The sequence below is a fragment of the Leopardus geoffroyi genome, chromosome B2, assembly GCF_018350155.1.
Source record: "Leopardus geoffroyi isolate Oge1 chromosome B2, O.geoffroyi_Oge1_pat1.0, whole genome shotgun sequence".
NCBI lineage: Eukaryota > Metazoa > Chordata > Mammalia > Carnivora > Felidae > Leopardus > Leopardus geoffroyi.
In genome coordinates, this window is record NC_059332.1 from 139,769,564 (window position 1) to 139,787,574 (window position 18,011).

Here is an 18,011-nt window from a genome sequence, read left to right on the forward strand (position 1 = left end):
AGATCTGTGCTGGGTGCTTAACACACCTTAACCATCTAATCACCGCAGCTCTGTGAGGTGGGTCGTCGTCTCAGCCCCGACTAAGACAGATGGAGGCAGATTTAAATCCAGGACTGCCCTTCCCTCAGAGAGCTCTTTCTTTCTTTCTTTTCTTTCTTTTCTTTCTTTTCTTTCTTCTCTTTCTTTCTTTCTTTCTTTCTTTCTTTCTTTCTTTCTTTCTTTCTTTCCTCTCTCTCTCTTTCTCTTTCTCTCTCTTTCTCTCTCTCTCTTTCTCTCTCTCTCTCCCTCCTCCTCTCCCTCCCCCTCCCTCCCTCCCCCTCCCCTCCCCCTCTCCCTCCCTCCCTCCTCCTCCCCTCCCCCCCCCCCCCCCCCCCAGACTTCTAAACTGCAGGCTGCCCTATTCTGGTTCTGTTTGCTTCTTCAGGAAATTCTGTGAGTGAGAAGAACCCGCCTGGTATCTTAAATCCTTTAGAGCCACCCGCAGCGGTTAGTAAACATGAGAGCCTGGGTTCCCATTGTTTGATCGAGTTCAGCCCGAGAATGTCTAGAGCTCCAGTCACTGGAAGGAAATAAACACACCTTTGGGGAAACTTGGGAAAGTCTAGAAAGCAGCGTGTGTTTGCATAGAATCTTGGCGAAGTGTAGTTATCCACACCTGTTTTGTTAGACACCAAAAGGAAAGAAGAAATAGACTTCTGCAGGAATTACACTGCAGGAGCATGAAAGAAGTTGATGGCCTGTGTGGGCGTACGTGGTAATTTCAGTAGAGAAGACAAAGCCTACATTGTAGCACTCGTGTCCAGCCGCTAGAATAAATAAGATACATGTGTCTATAATATACATGAAACACATAAGAAAAATGAAAACAAGTTCAGATGATTCGCTTCGTCCACAGTTTTGAGTCCTTATGTAGTTTCCCGCGATTAAGACGATTGAAGTCATGGGATGTTGAAGAAATATCTTTGTTTTTCAAGGGCGCCGGATTTTGCCATCCGACGTACCAACTGAAGTGTGCTCTCTGGACAGCTGGGTCTTTTTAAAGCTGAAGTTTGGGTAATTTGGTTATTTAAAAAAAAAAATCCTACACTATGTGGTCCGTTTCATTAAGAAATATTTCTGGCAAGCATGTCCTTCCTATCTTTAAGGCCGTTTCTCAGGAATTTCTTTATGATGAGTTAAATGGGGAAATGATAAATAACCTAGGGTAAAGTAGCTTAAAAACATGAGGTAAATTAATTCTTAGTCTTTTAAAGGAAAATTTATGGCGGGACGATGAATGCCCTGGGGTGGTTCCCAAGAAAGCGCCTTTATTTAAGCGTGTCTTTACTGCCAAGCCTGTGGTTCAGCTCGGGCTTTGAACGCATAAGAAACATTAAAAAAAATTTTTTTTACTATTTTCTAACGTTTATTTATTCTTTTTGAGAGAGGGAGACAGAGTGTGAGCGGGGGAGGGGCAGAGAGCAGGAGACAGAATCCGAAGCAGGCTCCAGGCTCTGAGCTGTCAGCACAGAGCCCGACGTGGGGCTTGAACTCTGACCGGTGAGATCATGACCTGAGCCGAAGTCGGACGCTTAACCGACTGAGCTACCCAGGCGCCCAGAAAGAGTTTCTGAAAGTGTGTTTGCACATCATAGAAATGAATAGAAGCACTTCGGCTTTCCAGACAGCTTTGGGGCATGTCCCTACGCAGGCTTCATTGAAATGTATAGACTCTTATACCTGAAAGAACTTTGGTTTTCTGGAGGACAGGAAGAAAGCGGAAGCAGCATTTTCAGGTGGGTTCATTCGCTTAAACTGTGGTATTCCAGAACATGTATCTGTCTGTCATTCGTGTATTGGGCACTCATTGCTCATACAGACTTGTCCAGGCCCCCTGTTAGGAATGTTGGAGAAAGACTCACAGAACAGAGTCTGTGCCCTCGAAAAACAGGTGGGCATGTGAACAAGAGTTTCTGCGTAGGGTAGTAAGGGCTCTGACAGAGGTTTGACTACGGAGCAGTGATACATCTGAAAGTGGAAGTGTATTATCCCTCGTATATGATGTTAGGGAAGATGTCTCAGAAGAACCACGGAAGTTTGTCTTGAGGATGAAGAGCGATTTGCTGTTAAAGCCGAGGGAGGGGGCGTTGTAGTTGGGAGGGGAGACAGAGGCAGTTCGGTATACAATATGCTGTGGGCTGCAGGGGGCCCCCCTGGGGGCCGGAAGGACGGGGGCTGGAAGGGTCAGTGGAGTTTTCTATGCCACGAAAAGAAGTTTGGGACTTGTAATCATCGGGAGCTTGTAATCATACTCGAAGGTTTCGGACCAGAACATGGTAGGAGCAGACTGGTGCTTTAGAATTTTCCTCTGACTCGTGTGTGGAGGAGAGATTTGTGGACAGAGGAAGGACCAGAAGAAGGACAGCAGGTAACAGTAGAGGCAGGGCCAAGGTCAGCCGGTGCAGGCTGCCGAAGAGCAGGGAGGCACCTGTGAGGGAGACACTGAGGGAGGAGCCAGAAGATTTACTGAGAGCTGGATTTGGAGAGCAGACAGCGGCCACCCTGGGATAATTGATGGGCTTCTGTCTTGCGAGACTGGCCGGATCGGGGCCCGGGATCCCGGTTCGGGAACCTAGAACTGGTATTGGGGGGCAGGATCGGGTTGGGCATAATAATTTTAGTTTGAGTCTCCTTTTCATTTTTCTTTAATTTTATTTTTTATATGTTTTTAAAACTTATTTTTGTGAGAGAGAGGGAGAGGGGCAGAGAGAGGAGGGGACCAGAGGATCTGAAGCAGGCTCTGTGCTGACAGAGAGAGCCCGACACAGGGCTTGAACTCATGAACCGTGAGATGGTGACCTGAGCCAAAGTCAGTGCTCAACCAACTCAGCCACCCAGGTGCCCCTAGTTTGGGTCTTCTTGATTTTGAGGTGGCCCATCCGGTAGGTCTGGAAGAGCCATTTACCCTGGAGCCGGGGCCTGTCCTGAGCAGTGGTGAGAGCCATGAGGCTGCCCAGAAGGAGAGTGTTGAAGGCAGAAAGAGGCAGACCCAGCTCGGGTTGAGGAACATGGTGGAGATGGGTGGAGGTGTGTGTGTGTGTGTGGGGGGGGGGGGGGTTGGGAGGGAGGCGGGAATTGACAGGGGTGGGGAAGTGAAGGAATCGAAAAGAGAACACACTTGGAAGCAGTTCTGTAGGCAGCATTTCTTACTTCGATTTTGTGACAGATGAAAAATGTTCCTAGAGACACAATGGTCTATCGTGAGAATTAAAATCCTTGTTTCTTACTAGGGCCTAAATCAGTTTTCTTTTGTTTTTTTATTCTTTTCAAGTTCGTTGGTTAATTTTGAGAGAGGGAGGGAGGGAGAGAGGATCTCAAGCAAGCTGCACACTGTTAGCACACAGAGCCGGATGCAGGACTCCATCCCACGACCTGAGCCGAAGCCAAGAGTCGGACATTAAGCGACTGAGCCACCCAGGCGCCCCAAATCGGTCTTCTTTTAGATACCACTTCTAAGTAGGTATTTATCATGCCTAAAATCTGTTAAAGTTTATAAGTTAGAGGACCATACGAAAACCCCGTAGGAGATGGCATTATTATCCATTTGTAGTCGTCCCTGGCCCTGTCCTGGTTTCTTATGGACCAAGCGCTGTGATAGAACCGCCTGAGACTATAGCCAAGCCCGAGCTTATAGAAGTGCAATCGTATGTACATATATTTCCACTTCAGTTGATTTCCTCTGATTGTAAGCCCTGCTCCTCAGAGGGGCTCTGTGTGCTTAACCTGGATTTACAGAGCCAGAAGGTGAGGCTCAAGGTCGCACCCACCGTGGCAGCTGAGGAAGAATTAGAACTGAAGGGCCTCTGGTCTCTGGGGAGCACGTCCCCTTAATGAAAAGTCTGTCCTCCTTCCCTCTTCAAACGTAGTGTTTTCCTGCCTGAAGCAGACACCCTTCCTTAGAAGAGAACGCGGAGACTTCCCGTAGGGCAGAGTGGGAGTGCTTCCCAACAAATACTCATTAGCCCCTTTCATCCCCAAAGATGAAAGATCTTTCAGACATCAGTAATCCCCACAAAATCCCTTTGAGTCTGGGAGGTGGAAAATGCAGTGTGAATCTGGGTGGAGAAAGAGACTTGATCTACCCTAGAACCAAGATGCTGGATTTGGGGTGCGGGAGAGCGCCCACAGCAAGTACGATCCCATGCTGATGATGCCTTTATTACACCAGGTCCTACATAAATCCTCCTAATCCATGCTGGATCAACAGCTGATATTATTTTTGATTTGTTGATGTGGGTACAGGGATTCCAACCAAAGACATTTACTAACAACAGACTTAGTCATGAGCTCCTGTCCATATCAGAGGTAATTTACTTCGCATGTTCGTCTTTCACAAGAGTGTAGTGTGCTGTGACTTTAAAATATCTGCATAAGGTTTACACATGTTAAGCTTTTTTAAAGTTAATTTTTTTATGTTTTTATTTTTTTAGCGTTTATTCGTTTTTTGACAGAGAGAGAGAGTGTGAGCAGGGGAGGGGCAGAGAGAGAGAGAAGGAGACACAGAATCTGAAGCAGGGTCCAGGCTCTGAGCTGTCAACCCAAAGCCTGACATGGGGCTCGAACCCACAAGTGGTGAGATCACGACCTGAGCTGAAGTCGGACGCTCAACTGACTGAGCCACCCAGGCACCCCTAAACATATTACATATTAATGTAGGGATAACTTTATTAATGTTCTCTCTTTTGAAGATAATATTTTTTTTTGGCAAATAATAGCTTTTCAAATTATTATCAACAAGCCTTTTTCTTATATGTTTATTAAGTTCTTCCTCAGGGACAAAGATGTGACTAGTTCCTAAACTGTCATTGATGTACTTCTGACGTGAGAGCAAATCCCAGTACTATTCAAACTAGTAGATTCTCTGAGAGTTGCCTGTAGAGCTGGGGATGGGGTCCCCAGTGTTCACCTCATGACCAGGGCCTCGGGGGGGGCGGGTTCGAGGGTGGAGGGGAGGCTGGTGGAACGGTGAGAGAGAATCGGATCTCAGAGCAGCTCCGGGCAAGGACAGTGGGGTGCAGGAGTTATTAATAGTGGCTGGTTGGAGGTATGAGGCGTGGGGTGTCAAGTTCCTGCGGGGGCTTAAGAGGCCGAAGGAGGTGGTGCCTTCGCTCTGGGCCCTGACCTGCGTTTGTTGCCGTCCTTCCCCACCTCCTCTCCATTTGCAGCCACTTTCCCACTGAAGTTTTCGTTTTTCATCCTCATGAAATAGGCAATAAAATACCCTTGGGAAATATGCCGCTAATTCCATGCAGAAGTAATTACAATGAAAGGTCTGAAATACTGTCAGCGTAGGGAAGTTCTGTGGTTACGGTTGTTTAGGGATGTACAGAGAGGTTAGATGCAGTAAGTAATTGGAGGCTAGTTGGTGTGGACTCTGATTCGGGCCCGAGAGAGGGTGGAGGTTGAATGCCAAATGGACTGCCGCAGGGAGAGCAAAGTCCGGAAGACATAACGTGGCAACGCCTTCAGTCACGTCCAACTACTGGGTATTTGAAATTCCCCCAAACTCTTTTTTAATTTTGCACACACAGAGTTCACATTTAATACATTTGCCATAACGTATGCTGATTTCTTAACAATTCCCTTAGTACATGGGGCTCCGAGCACAGGTGGCGGTTAATTCTACAAACTCCGAAAGCATGCTGAGTCCCTTTCTTCATGATAGATCATTTGTTTTTAAAGAATAGCAATCCTGGGGCGCCTGGCTGGCTCAGTTGCTGGACCATGTGACTCTTGATTTCGGGATCGTGGGTTTGAGCCCAGCGTTGGGTGTAGAGATTTCTTAAAAAAAAAAAAAAAAAAAAAAAAAAAAAAAAAAGTTAAAAAAGAAAAACCACAATCGTATATGCTTAATCTTAAGACTAAACTCAGAAATAGCCCTGTGGTCGATAACCTGCCCCGTCAGAAGGCTCCCTTGCTTGTCTGTGATTGGGAAGGGCCTCAATGCCCTAATTAATTTAATTACTATTATTTTAGACTATGGAAACAGTATCAGAATATTACGATAGATCAGGAAACACAACGGTTTTTGGGTCTAACTGTGCAAGTGTCTCAATTCACATTTTCTTTTCAACTTATAACTTAGCTACCTACTCACACGCAGTTCCTAGAGAAATATTTTTTGAAAAATGTTTTACGGTGTTTGTTAGTAACGGACATTCAGGCCTGGCCTTGGCATTACTGAGTCATCTTGCTAGCCTTGCGCTAGTTAAAAATAATTCCGAGTTTTTATTAGGGCTGTTCCCTGTGGAAGAAAGCCTGCATTTATTTCTGCTTTACAGAAACCAGGACAAGAAGAGAGAACTAACATTGTTTAACCTTTCTGAACTTGGACCAGGCCCTATGGCAGGTAATTTAAAGATGTTTTCTCATTCTGTTTTCACGACAGTCCGGGAAAGGTGGGTGCAATCCTTTCCATTTCACGTGGAGGGAAGTCAGGTTTAGAGAGGTGGGTGTATGACAGAGGGGCAGGTCCGGGCTTTGTTCCGAACTCGTTGCCACGTACTCCGGCGTTCTTGGAACTGAGCTCTTTTCTATTTTGCAAACATACTCTGGGGTTTCCGGTTTATTTTCATTATATGAGCCCCTTGATGTTAATGCTCACTCAGGACAGGTGGATGGTGCTGGTCTGGTGTCAGCCCGAGGGGCTGACTGGCCGCTGGCCTGTGACTTCTCTCCCAAGTCGTCGTCTTACGACTGAAGCCCAAGTGACAGCTCGGACTTGAGGGGTGTCTGTCACGGGGTGTCCTGATCTGCTTCTCTGCACTCACTTCACCCTGCACTGTCTCACGCTCCACTCGATGCTTGTCCATGCCGTCCGGGCCTCAGGTCCTGGTCTCTCCTTCATCTGTGCTGTCTTCCTCTTCTCACGAGAATGCAGGGCCTCCCTGCTTCCTCACGTACGTGTTGGACGATTCCTCAAGGCCAGGTCCACCAGCAAGGCTGCCCTGTTCTGCCCGGCCTGGCCTTGTGTTGTCCTGGTCCAAACTCCCAGCCCGGTTCTGGAGGGAGTCACCCCGGGCCATCTTTCTTGATCCCAACCTGCTCTTGTCTGCGGCTGTAGTATCCACCTTTTATCTCTGGAAATAGATTCCCGGCAGCCTCCAATCCTTTTTAAAAAGCTCTGTGGTTTGTTTCATTGTAGAGGTTGATGTTCTCTTGTAGTTGTGTTTTGTTTTCTTCTCCTTTTAAGCTGTATCCAAACTGCATCCTCCTCTGGTTGGGGGGTTGATGATGTTGGTGGCTTTGCTGCCGAAAATGTCTGCTTTGGGTGGATTTAATGGATTTTTTTTTTTTTTTTGGTGTGTTTTTTGTTTTGTTTGTGTTTTGAAAACCAGGGGAAGGTTCTGGCATTCTTTTTCACAGCACCGTCTTCTCTCCTCCCAGATGGCTGGTTTGTCTTGCGTCTTTATATACTTTATAATGTCTTTATTGTCTTTTCTTCTAGCCCTAGGCCCTTTGATAAGTGGTGCTGTGCCCGATTCATTCGATTCATTCGCACATCATGCATTCACAGTGCCCGGCACAGCACCTTGCTGTCAATAGGGACCTAAGTGTTCCTAAATGTAAAATGGACTATGTCAGTCAGTACACAGCTGGAGGTTTCAGATGTGTCTGGCGTGAACCTGGAGGTTGAGTTTCTATGGATTCTAGGATTTGCTTTGTTTAAAAAGTTCCTGGTGTCGGTTTGCTCCTTGGGTCGTTTTGATTTGCCCCATAACCTAGGATGAAGCAGCAATAGCTCTTGGACCACCGGCATGCCAACATAGGCTCCTTTCTGTGCAAATAGCTGATGAATCCAAAACCAAAACGGTGCCCTGGCAAGCGTTTCTCTCACCTTCCGGAAAGACACCATGATCTGTGCTGTGGCCATCAGGTTTGTATTTGTTGGCATTGTTCCCAACCTTATCTCTGGTTTCCATACCATTGCCACAGGGCCCACAAGAGCCTTGCTCCTCTGGGAGCTGGTACCTTTTTATCCCACTTGCGTTGTCTGTCAGTGGGAGGACATTAGCACGTCCAGGAAGGGTGTCTCAAGGAGAATCTGCTACAAAACCTACACATTCTTTAATTTCAGAAGTGAAAGTACCCACTTTGAGGGCAAGGTGCGTGGCCACAGGTGTTCGCCTTCCTAAGCGTTTGACTTTGAACAGAAACTTAGGTAAAAACAACATGGCCTCTTCAAGTGTCAAGTGTGGTTGGTGACATTAAATGCTGTGTGTTATGTCGCTATAAAAATAGCGTCTGAAGTAGTGATTCATGCCCTGTCCAACACCCCCAGCCGAATCTGTGAGATGTAACAGTTAAAGCAGTCTTGGGATGAGCCTTGCTTGGGGCAAAGCTGATGCTCTGCCGGTGGGTTCTACAGCACAGACTTTCTCGGCCAAGCTCGTGATTTTGAACTCATTGTTTCCTGGAGGTCTACAGGGAGGGGGCCCGTAAGAAGATGTTTCTTTGTCCATTGAGACATTAGTTTGTGCTCTGTATCCGGGCATCTTTGGGAAGTTTAGGCAGATGAAATATTTTATTTATTTAATTTATTTATTTTGAGAGAGAGAGAGAGCATATCCCAAGCAGCCTCAGCTCTGTCAGTGTTGTGGGGAGCCCGCCGGGAGGCTCCAACTCAGGAACCATGAGATCATGACCTGAGCTGAAATCAAGGCTCAGATGCTTAGCTGACTGGGACACCCAGGCGCCCCAGGAAGATGAAATATTTTAGTCATCTACAGTGGGACCTAAATGTCTACAGGAGCCTGTGTGGCAGTCTGTAGTATTAGAGCATGTGGGAACAAATCTTTGCACAGGTTATTTAAACCCAAGCGTTCTTGAATCACCTGCCACTGAATGTCGAAATCACTTACGCTCCCGTTTGCTCATTCCTTCCTTCTTCCTTCACTCATTTTCCCTCATCGTCATTCAGTGGTTATTTAAGACACCAACCCTGAAATCAGTTTCTTTAGTCTTGGCAGAGGGTCGGAATAGGATCCTCAGTGTCTTTGCACGTGTCGGAAAATATGGTGATAAGTGTCAGGTAGTTATAGGGATCAGGGAACCCAAACACGGTGCCAGATACATGCTCCGCCAGGGCTTCAGGCCAAGGGCTCCAGGAAAACCAGATGGAAATTGATGGCCTCTTCTGACCTGCCCTTGGAAATCCTGTAGTGTCAACTCTGCTGTATTCTTAGTGGGTTGAAGCAGATTCAAGGGGAGGGGGCTTAGACTGGTCGCCCCGCCCCGCCCTGTAGCGGGAGCGTCAAAGAACACGTACACATGGTTTGAAACATCCGTGGAATCCTAGTGGAGAAAGATCCCATGTCGCCGTACCAGGGACACTGAATATAGGTAATTTTTATGATGTGGGCATATATTACTGAATTTGGATCTGTCTTTTTTTAAATGTTTATTTCTTTTTTTTTTAAATTTTTTTTTCAACGTTTATTTATTTTTGGGACAGAGAGAGACAGAGCATGAACGGGGGAGGGGCAGAGAGAGAGGGAGACACAGAATCGGAAACAGGCTCCAGGCTCTGAGCCATCAGCCCAGAGCCTGATGCGGGGCTCGAACTCACGGACCGCGAGATCGTGACCTGGCTGAAGTTGGACGCTTAACCGACTGCGCCACCCAGGCGCCCCTTAAAGGTTTATTTCTTGAGAGAGACAGAGCATTAGCAGGGGAGCGGCAGAGAGGGAGACGCAGAATCCGAAGCAGGCTCCAGGCTCCCAGCTGTCAGCCCAGAGCCCGACGCGGGGTTCGAACCTACAAACTCTGAGATCGTGACCTGAGCCAAAGTCAGACGCTTAACCGACTGAGCCACCCAGGTGCCCCGGATTTGGATCTGTCTTGAGGGCTGGACACAGGGCCACTCCTGTGTGCTTCCCCACTATCTTACCCCTCTGGACCATGCTGTCCCCACAGTGTTTTGTGGCTTCTGACTTACTTGGTTATAGGCTTTGCAAGAATGTGAGGCTCCCAGTCAACATCATATTCCCAACGCTTAGCATGGTTCCTGGAACACAGTAGATGATCAACAAACACTCCTTGAACTGAAATAACCAACTTAATAAATGCCCTGCATGTCAGGCACTCGAGTCAACTTTTGCATCCTTAAATTTTTCCCCCGGACACATAAGCTTTTTGGGAATCCTCGGGAAGGATTATTCTAAACAGAAACCAGTCTGGGAGATACAGTGGCCCAAAAGTGGGCACACCCTGTCCTTCCAGCTGTCCATTGATTTTTTTTGTTTTTTGTTTTTTTTGGTGTTTCACATGAGCCGTTTTATAAGTAACCAGGACCTTTTCGTAACTTGGTTCGTAATAAGCAGTAAACGTACGCTGTGTGTGTGTAGAAGTCTGTCATTTGGGGAGGATAGCCTGAAACTTCTTTTTTCATTTTAATTAGTCCTCCCTTTGTCAGAAATGATGGATTCTCGAACATTCTCTGGTCTGCTGGGCGACTGTACTGTCTCTTTCTGTTAAGAGCAGCATCTGATTCCATTAGTTCTTTGTGCAGGAACAGTGTGCTAATGTCAGCGTGGCCGGGAGGTGGGGGGAGTTGTCATGGAATGAAGGCTTACAACGTCCGGTCTCACCTACTGCCCCAGAGTGAGAGCCACACAGTGGTTTGTTCGTCGTGTCTCTGAAGTCTCTGTGGGCGGAGAGACTGGGACAATGGTCTACCTGTGAGCGGAGGTCCGGGGCGGGGGGGGGGCAGGCAGGCAGATGGCACAGACCTGGCTCCTGTGACGGGTTAATAGACTTGCATATCTTGTTCCCAGCCCCTTTTTCTCTCCCGGAAACCTTCCCACTGTCCTGTTTTACCACAGACATTGGGTCTCTGAATTGATAAGCCGCCTAGCCGATAGCAAGGCTAAACCCAGAAATGTTAAAACTTTTTTTTTTTTTGGTTTGGTTTTGTTCAGGGAGATGGTGGTTTCAAAGGGGATTTCGTTTGACGAAGGGGTGGGTTTTAGAAATTTCTCAGTGACAGCTGCGTTGTTTTTACGTCGTCGGAGAGGGGAGCCCATTTTAAGGGCACAGGTTAAGCGGTAGTAACTTTGTCTTCTTTAGCAGTTTCTGGTTGAAACAGCGAAAGTTTTATGAGCACCGGGCACTGTGACTCAGCCCAGGGCTTGACTGTAAGTTCGTAGGTTGGTTAACGTGGTAGCATTCTTCAGGTGTGGCCTTCCTTTATTTTTAACGAGGATGTGGCCAAGGGTCCAGTCACTCTCAGCTCTTAGGGAAGGTGTGGGGGTAGAATCTTCAGCACTGGAAACCCGAACGGCTTTTCCTCACACAACTCAAGGGAGAAGAATGCAAAATCTACTCACGTTGAATTAAAATGATGTCAGGGCGGCAAGCAGGCGCGCGGCTCGGGGGCTCCAGGACTGGCTGGGGTTCATGCCAAAAAGGGCATGGGTGAAATCTGTTGATTGATGACTGTGTCCACACGTGGTACCTGTGTGCTGTTAACAGATACAACACGCTCTTTGTATAACCGAAAACGCGAAATTGCTAGAGTTTTATTGTAGACGTAGGTTACCTAGCACTGCCTTGAATCTCATAGACTTAAATACACAAAGGGCCCTGTTAGACCTGCAGTCACGAGCTCTCGCAGTACCTGCCCCATCCTAAACGTGGCATCCTAAACGTGGCATCTAAAGTTAGCAGCTAAAAACCATCTATGCTGTTTTTTTTTTAAGTTTTTATTTAAGTAATCTCTGTACCCACTGTGGGGCTCAAACTCACAACCTCAAGGCGGAGTCATCTGCTCTTCTGACTACGCCAGCCGGGCACCCGAACCCATCTACACTATTAACAAAACATCCACTTGTTGAAAATGGGTTGCAGGAGGGTTTCTCTGTTGCAGTCTGGAGGCAGAATTGCTTCTGGAGGAAACTTCAGGCTTTGCTCGATAGACCATCAGCTGATAGGATGAGGCCCACCGCATTAAGGAGGGTAATCTGCTTTACTGAGAGTCTACTGATTTCATGCTAATCACGTCTAAAACAGTACTTTTATGGCAATGTCTAGACTGGTGTGTGACTACAGGACTGTGCACGATGACCCAGCCAGGCTGACACATGACATTCACCATCAGAGTGGTTAAGCTGCTACTCACCCTTTTGTATGTAATTTAGGTCATGGTGATGTGACGGAAATGCAGGCTGGTTTAAAAATTAAATCGTGTTGTATTAGTAGTGTGATGCATCCATCGATCTATCGGTCATACGTCTCTTGGGCACCCATGTGTGAGGCACTGTGCTAGACATCAGGAAAGATGAGCCCTTCCCTTGGAAAGCAATCAAAATGTGGTAAAGGAGGCAGACGAGTGAAAGATCACTGCAGTGCCGTTGCCTCAATTAGATGGAGCGGCGAGGTAAACGAGGGAGTGATAGTGCCTCATGTCTCGGGGAGGAAGGTAGAAGGTCGGGGAAGGCTTCACAGCAGAGGAGACACTTAGGGTCTTGAGGGATAATTAGGAGTTTTCCAGGGAAGCATTCCTAACAGGGCACAGTAAGTGCAAAGGCGTGGGGAATAAAAACCCACACTCATGAAATGACAAAGTATTCGGAATAAATGTATGGAAAGCTTCCTTGCATAATCGGTGCTGGAGGCTCAATATCTTATTGTCATTGGGAAAATGTAAATGTGGCAGATCTTATATTTTATAGTTTCTTGGTTAGTAAATAACCATCTAGTAAAATATGACAGTTCTTGGCTTTAAAAAATTGTCAGTCTAATCTATTTAGATGGAGTCCGCTGAAGCTTGTTCAATTTTCCATTCTTACCATTTAAAGATACTTTCTTGTCCATACTGGGTTAATTCCACAGTGAATTAAGAATTTGGGATGCTTGGCTGGCTCTGTCGGTAGAGCATGTGACTGCTGATCACATGACTTTGAGCCCCATGATGAGCGTAGACATTACTTAAATAAAAATGAAAAAAGTTATGTTTATATAGGATTTACCTTACGAAGCAGGCATTCTTGACCGAATATATCAGATTTCTATAAATTTTCTCTGAACCAGTTAGGTTAGTTTGGGCACGTCAGCCTACCTCTTCCCTTTAAATTCTCACCTGTAAAGGGCAAGAGTTTGGGCTGGTTTTTAGAGTCCACCCATAAGATATTCAAAGAACCTATAAATGAAAATTGTTATCTCTCCTGTGTCCAGTTATAGGGGTGTGTTTCTATAGCTTGAATCGTTGTGATAATTGCACCGTTCCCAGTAGCAACTGTTTACAGTGGAAGTTCTTTATTGTCACTTCGATTGAGCATTTCATGTTTCAGCCCCTTAATTGAGTATTTTATGTGCATGATCCCATTAAATACTTAGAATAACCCTGCAAAGCAGATAATATTTCCACTTTATAGTTGAAGAAACCAGAGGCTCAGGCAATTGAAATAACCAGGCTAGGCTTGCTCAGGTGGTAATGGGGAAGCTGGGGGCGGGGGGTGAACCCCAATCTTTTGGTTCCAAAGCCTGCATTCTTTATGAAGGCTGTAACTCACAGTACACAATTATTAGCATAATGTAGTATTTTACGACCATAGCTGAGGTGAAATATCTTGTAAGAAGACAAGTCTCACTCTCTGAAAGCAATCTGTTTAACATTTTTAAAAAAATGAAAGAAAAGAGAAGTACTTTCTGGTATGTTGACTAATAGGGCCATGAATTTTAATATATCCTTGGGCAGTGCATCAAACAACAGAAGAAGGTAGTATTCTCCACAATAAGAGAGGACCCAGAAACCACCTGCTTCATAAGTAACTCAACTCTCATTCTTTGATTCAACCCACTTGCATTTGGATTCTGCCCCACAGCCCGTGATGACTGTCTCTGACCCGCTGGTTCTTATTAAGGTCTTGACTGGTCCCTCTGCCTGGCAGACTGTTTCCCTCACCTTGAAATAGCACTGAGATTGCAGCCTAGTTGCCTTCTCAGAGAGCCACTTCCTGACCTTCCAATTTAAATTAGCTACTTCATCCTGTTTAGATGTCTGCATTGTACATATCACTCTAGATATATTTCGTGTTTGTTCATTTGTTTTGGATGCTTTCTTCTACTTGAATGAAGTTCATTGAGAGCAGAGACCTTTCTCTTTTACTACTCTGCCCCCAGCCCTGGAGTTGTGGTTTGATCACAGTAGGCTTTATCTGGCTATCTGGTCATACATCTGTCTGTCCATCCGTCTGTTTTTCTTCTTCTGTCTGCTCTTTCTCCCCTCTCTCTCCATCTATCTCTAAAATGGCTTGCCATGTGGAGTTCTAGCAAATCTGCTTCTCCAATCAGGTTGTGGGAAGACCTTCCTATCTGCTTTATCGTTAACCACTTCACTTTTGAGTTGTTTTTGGTTGTTTTTTTTTTTCTAGTTGCTCCCTTTTTATATCAAGCCCAATTACAAATTATAATAAATTGTTTCTCATCACCTCTTTTTGTTTCCCTTGCCAGGGCTCTGTGCTTGAATTACAAAGGAACCTCTTCAGCCAGCTCATTCTGGATGAATGAATGATTAACACTAAGTGTCGTTCACCCTCCTTCCAGTGGTAAGTTCAAGGCACTTGTGCCCCTCGAAAGTGTCCATGTATGTCAGTTGTAGGTCTCTTTCCCGTGGAGCTCTGTTAAGTACTCTTTGTGTGTGGACCTGGGAGGGGAGAGCCAAAGTGGATTCCTCACGTTCCGGTTGGAAATTGGATTTCCTGTGGGCAGTGGTGCATTATAAACACACTTTAATTTGATGCACTGGATGATCCTGTCTCTCTCTCTGGGATTCCGTATCCCCATCCTCTCTGGGAACTTAGGTGGCAAAGTTGCAGCCTGGCAGGTGTTCAGTTCCGTCTCTTTACGTGTCAGATAGATACAGCACCCACTTGAACTCCCAACGAAACAGGCTAGCCTGCTGGAGAACAGATCTGGAGTATATAATTCGTAGCTGGAGTCGTAAGATCAGGTGAGCTCAGGAAAGTTGGACATGAAGCCACTGAGGGGAGGGGAGGTTCCCGTTGTGCTAAGGCTCTTCCATTCTGCCTGGGGTGTTTTACTGGTCGATGTCTTGGTGTTTCAGCATAAGTACTAAAGCAGAAAACTGAACAGTTCCCAGAGCAGCGTTTGGAGTGGCTGCCGGTCCTTCCCCGGACACGCTGGCGGGGTCTACAGTTCATGCTTAACTTGGCTGAAATTCACAGACACGAGCACCAGCTCTGTCAGAGGCAGCTGGTCCCGTCCTTCCGGTGCCGCTTCACACCGTTTGGATCTCAACTCAAGGTGTTGCCTCTGAGAGATCGTCTCTGTCCACCCAATCTAAAGTGGCCACCTATTTTATTTCCCTGCAAAGTGCTTGTCGTGCGTGATAGTTTTCTGTCTCGTGTATTTACCTGCTTGCTGTTGAGCCTTCTTGTCACCGGAGCGGAAGCTCCATGAGGTCAGAACCCTTGTCGGTCTTGCTCGCCACGTAGCTCCACGGCTCAGACCGTGTCTAGTGCACAGCAGACGCTTTCTGCCCGAATTATATGATGAGCTCAGCTGTGAAGTGTGGCTCACTGTGTAAGTCACTCAGTGTCATACGATGAGAAAGTTGTTGGCACTGGAGGAGATTTTGAAGATCCACTTTGTCTACTTGGTAGCTATTTTTATTTTAAAGTTTATTTTAAGGCAGAGAGTGTATGTGTGCATGCGTGAGCAGGGAAGGGGAAGAGAGAGGGAATCCCAAGCAGACTCTGTGCTGTCAGCATGGAGCCCGATGCGGGGCTCGAACTCACAGCCCTGGGATCATGATCTGAACCGAAATCAAGAGTCAGATGCTTAAGCAGCTGAGCCACCTAGGCGCCCCAGGAGCTGTTTTTAAATGTGAATTGTTCTCTCACAGAATTGCCAAGTTTAACATTATCTTCTGCATAAAAAGGAAGTTTTGTAGTGTTTTGAGTTTATTTGCAATTAGAGCACTTTTAAAGTTAGGAATTTGGGGGCATCTGGGTGGCTCAGTTGGTTAAGTGTCCAACTCTTGATTTCTGCTCAGGTCTTGATCTCACGGTCTGTGGGATCGAGCCCTGCATTGGGCTCTGTGCTGGCAGTGAGGAGCCTGCTTGGGATTCTCTCTCCCCCTCTCTTTGTCCCTCTCCTGCTTGTGTACACTCTCTCAAAATAAGTAAAATTTTTTTTTTTTACGTTTATTTATTTTTGGGACAGAGAGAGAGAGAGCATGAACGGGGGAGGGGCAGAGAGAGAGGGAGACACAGAATCGGAAACAGGCTCCAGGCTCTGAGCCATCAGCCCAGAGCCCGACGCGGGGCTCGAACTCACGGACCGCGAGATCGTGACCTGGCTGAAGTCGGACGCTCAACCGACTGCGCCACCCAGGCGCCCCAAAATAAGTAAATTTTAAAAACTGGTGCTTTAAAGTTAGGAATTTAGATGATGTTTGGTAACTTTTGTGTTAACTGACCTTTATATTTTCTATATTAGAATATTTATGTATTTATGTATTTATTTATTTATTTGCTTACTTACCTACTTATTTGGGGGAGGAGAGAGGCAGAGAGAGGGAGAGAGAGAATCCCAAGCAGGCTCCATGCTGTTAGCACAGAGCCTGATGCAGGGCTTGAACTCATAAACCGTGAGATCATGACCTGAGCCAAAATCAAGAGTCGGACACATAATCAACTGAACCACCTCGGTGCTCCTACGTTAGAATATTTAAAAGGAATATCTGATTAGCCTTTGAGACTGTTTCATTTATGCTTTACTCAAGTGCAGATGCCAGGACTGAAATACACCTACTTGAAAAGCCTAAGGTTTAGATTTTTTTTTTTTTTTTTGGAGACAGATTGCCTGCTGAGTTTTTTGAATCTTGTCTCTGACATTTGCTGGCTCAGTGACCTTGGGCAGGTTATTTAAGTTTGGTGCCTCAGTTTCTTCTTCTATAAAATGGGGGTAATAAGAGCATTTTCCTCGTGTGATTGTGATTAAGGATGTTACTATATGTGTTATATAGGTTCCTGCTATTTTAGGGGTGGCTGAGTGGCTCAGTCAGTTAAGTGTCAGACTTCAGCTCAGGTCATGATCTCGCGGTCCATGAGTTTGAGCCCCACGTCGGGCTCTGTGCTGACAGCTCAGAGCCTGGAGCCTGCTTCGGATTCTGTGTCTCCCTCTCTCTCTGCCCCTCCCCCACTCGTGCTCTGTCTCTCTCTATCAAAAATAAATAAAATGTAAAAAACTTAAAAAAAATTTCTGCTTTTTAGTGTATACTCAGGATTTTATATATTAGGTACATCAACTGGATTTGAAAATAATGTATTTGGGGCGCCTGGGTGGCGCAGTCGGTTAAGCGTCCGACTTCAGCCAGGTCACGATCTCGCGGTCCGTGAGTTCGAGCCCCGCGTCGGGCTCTGGGCTGATGGCTCAGAGCCTGGAGCCTGTTTCCGATTCTGTGTCTCCCTCTCTCTCTGCCCCTCCCCCGTTCATGCTCTCTCTCTCTCTGTCCCAAAAATAAATAAACGTTGAAAAAAAAATTAAAAATAAAAAAGAAAATAATGTATTTGGATTCTGCTCATAAAGTGGAGACAGGACTTTGAGCATTTGCTTCACATGTTAACATCCCTGAGTCAACAGAAAGAAAAGGCTTAATTACAATTATTAATAACTTTAGTTATCATAGCGATAAATCACAAATATGCCATTTTCCTTATGGCTAGCAATATTGTTTTCTCTTTGGTGCCAGACTGACTTGGTTTGAGTTCTCTAGTTGTGCTTGTTTCGTGACCCTCAGCAAATGACTCGACTGTGCCTAACTTCAGTTTCTCCATGTGCAAAGTAGTGCTGATAATACAAATCAAAAAAGATTGCTATGGGAATTAAATATGAAAATACATGTAACATTCGGGCACAGGGCTTCGTGATTTTTCATTTCCTACTTTGTTCCTTTTTACACCTTAGATCTAAGAAGGATGTTACTATCTGGACAACAGTGATCATGG

The 18,011-nt window shown here is 46.1% G+C and overlaps 1 protein-coding gene across 1 annotated transcript in view; it reads left to right on the forward strand.

Moving 5' to 3' along the window:
* Positions 1-18,011, forward strand: part of TIAM2 (TIAM Rac1 associated GEF 2) — a 191,288-nt gene that overhangs the window by 35,703 nt on the left and 137,574 nt on the right. Inside the window, 1 exon segment of the mRNA XM_045500104.1 lies at positions 14,491-14,585. The gene's annotated coding sequence lies outside the window, so the exon portion shown is untranslated.